We start from the raw sequence: 6,000 nt of genomic DNA, 5'->3' as shown, positions 1-6,000 counted from the left end.
AGTAATTTCCCCTTGTAAAACTTTTCTAGTGTTTTCCCTGGATTAAAAATGGCATGTTCGGCATGGCATGGTATATCAGTCCATTCACTGGCACCCATTTGTAGTCTAGAATGCAATGGAGAAGCAGGGCAGGAGGGGAACGGGGGGCAATCCCTACTACAGGGCAAGGTAGTGTTCACAGCAATTTCATTTGAGGGACACCTCCAGTTGTTTGGACACTAGGAACTTCTGACACATCCTACGAGGGACACCACTCAATAGTTGGGGGGGCAGATTTTTTTTGTAATGGACCTTCTCTACTTTTCTAGGAGCATGGGATCTCCTTCTCTCAGCCCCCAAGGAATGTCCCTTGGATGCCTTTTAACCTACCGTAAATGATTTGGATTGCAAGATTTAAGAAAAGGCTGATCTTCTGTAACACTGAATGGCCTCAGTACTCTTAGGAGTTGAGGAAAAATGACCCATTAATGGGACATTAAGCTTCAATATGTTTTATCAGATCTCTTCTGCAGGGCAAATGGATGGAGGTACCTGTGTTCAGGCATTCAGGACCCTAAATTAGGCCCAACCTAAGGGCCTCTTGCAGAATGTGTCTGGCCACTAACCAGGCTAGTGAGCCCCCCTCCTGATATACTGGATGATAATTGTCTAAACAGGTGTCCTCCTAATAAACCCAGGTTGCTGGAGGAAACAGGTCATCCCTGATGAAGGGGGTGCTGACTCTCTCACTGTTCCTCCTCCTAATAGACCCAGGTTATCCTCATTGTCTGTGGGGGCTTCTTCATTCATTTCCTCGGTTAATGGCTATGCTAAGGAAAGCCAATTGTCTCTGGTTAGTCTGCCTCAGGACAGGGACTTTAAGGAATGTTTCCAAGCAGCTGCGGAACACCTTCTGTTTCCAGGAAGTTCCCAGTCTTCTCTGGCCCAACATGGACCTGCCTATTTTTATTTGTTGATGCAAAAAAAAAAAAAAAAAAAAAAAAAAGCAAAACATGCATCTGTTCATCTGTCCAAGCTGATGAGCTTTAGAACTGGGAGTCCTCTTTCTCTGCCCTCTGTACTTTTATCCACCCTCCAGTCTTGCTGGTGGCACCTCACCTTTTCTGCCTTCCCCCTCTCCCTAGTCCTGTTTCTGCACCACCTCAAGTGTGGCCTGCGTAACTGGCTCCTATGCCATCCTGGATGCCTTCAGCACCATTGGCTCCTGCTCCTCCTATCCTCACTATCATTGAGCCCATCCAGGAGAATAGAATTCTTTAAAAAGTGATTGGAGGGGCACCTGGTGGCTCAGTCAGTTAAGTGTCCAACTCTTGATTTCAGCTCAGGTCATGATCTTATAGTCCTGGGATTGAGCCGTGTGTCGGGCTTAGCTTGTCTCCCTCTCCCACTGCCCCTCGCCCTGCTCATACTCTCTCTTTCCCTCTCTCTCTCTCTCTCTCTTAAATAAAAATAAATAAATATATATTTTTAAAGTGATTGGAAAAGTCAATAACAACAGCTTCCACTGAATCAGCACCTACTATGTGCCCATCGCTGTGCCAGACACCTTAAATATGATTTCTTTAACTTCCAAACCAAGCCTGCAGGGGAAATATTGTAATTTTCTAAAGGCAAAACACTAAGTTGACAGAGATTGAGCTGCCCAAGGTCAAACAACTGAGTGAATGGCAGAGGCAAAGCTTTATGCCACATGTGTCTCATTTTACAGCTTATAGTCTTTCAGCGACCCAATGCTATCTCACAGCAACACTAGAACCAATCACTACCAAGTGAAAACTCCCTATCCAGACTTCCAGCCATGACAGCAAACTACACCCAACAGGTGTGTTGGCTCAAAAGTGATAGAAATTTATGTTTTTCACATGTGTGACATTCCAAAGCAGTTTTCCCAAACAGCAGGGTAGCTCTTACCAAACAGTAACTCAAGAACCCAGAACTTTATATCTTCTGGTTTCACCATCTTCAAAAACAGAATGGCCTCCAAGATTAACAAGGTGGGAAAAGAACAAGGAGGATTGTGGGTGGGAGGTTTTTATGGGCAGCATAGGGGGCAGGCCACATCATTTCTGTTTACATTCCATTGGCTACACCTCAGTCACATGGTGATGCCTAGTGCAAGGGAGGCTGGGAAATGTGGTCTGTGAGCCTAGAAAGAAAGGAAACAAATTTGGTGATCAGCCAATACTCCTGCCATACTGCTTCCCAATAAATCCAATAATTCTGGCTGTATCTTTTGAGTACTTGCAAAAGTTCACTGAAGCTTACCTTCCCTTCTGGAGCATTCAAAGAGCTTTTATTCATGTGCCTTACAGTTTTATATTTACATTGATAGCTATTTAAAGTCTGTATAAGTGTTTGACACTATCATTATCTTGCATGCTTCACAGAGGTTGGAGTCTCAGGGAGAGACCTGCTTTCTTTTCCATGGATTAGAAATGAATACAGCCCCCTATGCAATCTTGCCAAGGACTAAGAAAACGATATAAAGAATGAAAAGCTTTCAAAAGGAAGATATTACTCATGTAGTCATCCAGGACTAGGTCTGCAAAGGAGATATGAAAATACCATAAGCCAATTTCAAGCAAATGTCATCCAAGACTCTTAAGAGGTTCCCTCTTGTCAAGTTTCCCTTTATGACACATTGAAAATTTTAGGGTACATTAATAAATCATGATTTGCCATTTCCTTCCAAAGCCCTCCCTATTGTGAAATTCCAAGTAGCTAATCCCTAGAACAATATCTTTTAGAAGATTTTCCTAAGTATGTCTGCATTTATTTTATGTTGCCCTTTATTTAAAGAAAGAACTTTTGCCCTATTCCTTACCAGCAAAGGATGCACGATGAAATGGGGTAGTTCAGGGTTTTTTGGTTTTGGTTTTTTAGGGTTGTTGGGGTTTTTTTTTTTTACTCATTTGGGGAATAAATTACACACAGACTTAAATGCTTCTCCTACAAGGGGAATTACTCCAACTGTGTTTCATGGAATACTCTTCCTATGGATGTTAATGTATGTTCTGAAAGAAAATAGGAAGCAAAGAAAGGATTCTGGAGAAAAAAATAGGGCAGGACAAACTGGGTTAAAGAAAGATAAAGAGGTTTCTTTACTGCAGGACTTGTAGAACCTTTTGTATGATAATGGTGGACTGAATATTGAAGAGAGGGCACAGGTTGACTCTGAAGATGGAAACAGTTGTTATCCTTTCAAATAGAAGATACCTCTAAATGCTTTGCATTTATCTTTATATCATCCTTCTGAGTTTGAAAAACAAAGGTCTCAGCTCTGCTCAAAATACTCCCAGATGGGGATCCCTGGGTGGCGCAGCGGTTTGGCGCCTGCCTTTGGCCCAGGGCGCGATCCTGGAGACCCGGGATCGAGTCCCGCGTCGGGCTCCCGGTGCATGGAGCCTGCTTCTCCCTCTGCCTGTGTCTCTGCCTCTCTCTCTCTCTCTCTCTCTGTGACTATCATAAATAAATAAAAATTAAAAAAAAAATACTCCCAGATGGGATATTGGATACATTTCCTGATCACCGACTATAAGTCATGGATCAGAAAAAAAAACTCTTCATTCTATTAAGTTAAGAACAGCAACTTTGGAGTTGAAAGACCTGGGTTCAAAGCCTTGTTCTTCCACTTGCCTTTTTTGTAAAACTAGTCTTAGTATCACTTCTTCATGCTTCATTTCCTCACAGGTGAAATGGGGATTATAATAGTACCTACTTTATGAAGACATAGAAAGAATTAAGTGAGACAAACTCTGTAAAATATTTAGTAGGGTTCCTGGCATACATGAGTTACCTCCTCTCCAGATATATAAGCCATTTGTCATCACCACTATAGCATGTATTTCCCAGATTTATATGGCACAGGTACCTTTTAACACAAAATGTGCATTAGCATCTCAAGGAACTCTGCAGATCCAAGTCTGGGGAATGGCTAAGTAAGAGGGCATCCTATGAAAATGACATCCTGTGATGTCATCCTGTGATGATGACAGACCACAGGGGAGTCTGAGGGATCCAGAGGAGATGCACCCAAGACCTCAACATCATGCATGTGAGCTCTCTATCCACCTTTCAGAATCCAAAATGGTACATCTGGAGATGGTGCCAACTTCACGGGTCCACCTGCAAAGTCCTGGTGTTGGGGGCCTTCTGCTCACCACATTCCAATCCCATCCAGGACCTACAAAGTTTGGAAATGACCGTTCTTTGTTCAAAATGAGGATCTTCTGGCTGAAGATCACATGGGATTGTCAGAGCCCACAAACCACCATTATATCTAGCACTGAAGTCAATGCTTCTCTGTCAACTCCTAGAGCTTACTCTGCTCCGGTGGTGGAGGGCACTCTTCCCCTTTGAGCCTGATCCAGTTTGTCTGCTCCAGGTTCTCTGAGTGATGAACTCCCACCAAAGGCAGTTATAGCAATTTGAGTTTCAATGCATGTCCAGAGTAAAATTATAGTCATCTCACTCTTGAACACTTCTGATATGCCAGGCAGTGTACAAAGCACCTGAAATGCACCAATCTCATTTAATCCTTACAAGAACTCTATAAGATAGGGTCTATTATTGTGTCCATGTCACAGATAAAGAGAGAGGTTTGAGTTTTTTTAAGATTCTTAATTTATTTATTCATGAGAGACACAGACAGAGAAGCAGAGACATAGGCAGAGGGGGAAGTAGGCTTCCTGCAGGGAGCCCAATGTGGGACTCAATCCCAGGACCCTGGGATCATGACCTGAGCTGAAGGCAGACACTCAACCACTGAGCCATCCAGGCACCCCAAGAGAGAGAGGTTCTAAGAGATAAAACGACTTCCTCAAGTTCTCAGGGTAAGTTATGATCTGAACTCAGGCTAGGTCTCCTGAATTTGGTTCATCTACTTCCCACCATCGCCTTTGTCTCATAGTTTCCCTCTGTCTCCTGCCTGTTCTCTGCCGTGATCTCCAAGAAAGAATTGGATGGATTTAGGCAAGCAGAAAGAATGCCAATTGGACATACTGGATTTCAGAAAAATAGCTTTCTGTTCACTGATGTTCAACAAACTGGCTTACTTCCAGCATCAGAAATGGCACTTGGTGGGTTATTCAAGAAAGCCAAAGTTAAGAATCATAAAACATAATGCATTCATAGCTTATGTGTTTTAGTTTAACCTCAAACAAAGCAATGTCATTTGTTCGCCAATCTTTTGAAGTAGGAGAGGTCTTGTCTTGGAGCGCTGGAGTCTTAATGGAATTCCCTTCCCTTTTTTTGCCATAAATCACAACTGTAATATATTACTTTTGATAGCCAATTTCAATCTGTTTGGAGTGGTGGACTTTAAAGAAGGCACATGTGAAAAGTAAACTGCTGCATGCTTCTAGATTTTTGTGATTTTCTTTTTTTTTTCTTTCTTTTTTTTTTTTAGTTTTCCTAATCTCTTAGTTTTCATCCCCTGGTTTCACAGCATTTCTTTGCAACTCAACTTTTCAAGCCTTTTCAAAGCATTTAACATAATGTTCATGGAAACAACTCCTCTCTTTTAACTCCTGTATTCATCTGTGATTTGTAATATTTAATCAAACTACACTTAGAACAGAACAAAATGTAGGAACAACGATTTTCCCCCAGATATCTGCCCAGTTCATTCCCTTGCTCAAATGTTATCTTCTCAGTAAAATAAAATTGCAACACTCCCTTCCCTGTTTACTTTTCCCTCTGGCACTCATAATCATCCAAGATACAGAACAGCTTATTTCTTGTGTTTATTGTTGTCTAACCTTATTAGAAAGTAAGTGCCATGAAGACAAAAATTTTAGTCTATTTTGTTTGCTAATCTGTGTCTAGGGCCTCGCACATAGTAGGTCCTCCATAAATATATACTGAATGAATAAATGAATGAACAAAACGGCAGCCATGATTTCAGCAGATACCAAAGAGATCTTGAGAACCTCCATGTTTTAAGATGAGCCACTGAACTCTGAGGTCAGACACCCACCTCAGAGGCTCACTGAGAGAAGT

At 42.0% G+C, this 6,000-nt stretch overlaps 1 long non-coding RNA gene across 1 annotated transcript in view; it reads right to left on the bottom strand.

Moving 5' to 3' along the window:
* Window positions 1-1,433: 1,433 nt before the first annotated feature.
* Window positions 1,434-6,000, bottom strand: part of LOC140619397 (uncharacterized) — a 53,129-nt gene continuing 48,562 nt past the window's right edge. Inside the window, exon 3 of the long non-coding RNA XR_012019286.1 lies at window positions 1,434-2,146. This is a non-coding gene — a long non-coding RNA (uncharacterized lncRNA). The remainder of the gene's footprint in view (window positions 2,147-6,000) is intronic.

This window comes from Canis lupus, chromosome 27, assembly GCF_048164855.1.
Source record: "Canis lupus baileyi chromosome 27, mCanLup2.hap1, whole genome shotgun sequence".
Classification (NCBI taxonomy): domain Eukaryota; kingdom Metazoa; phylum Chordata; class Mammalia; order Carnivora; family Canidae; genus Canis; species Canis lupus.
This window is presented reverse-complemented; position numbering and strand designations above follow the sequence as displayed.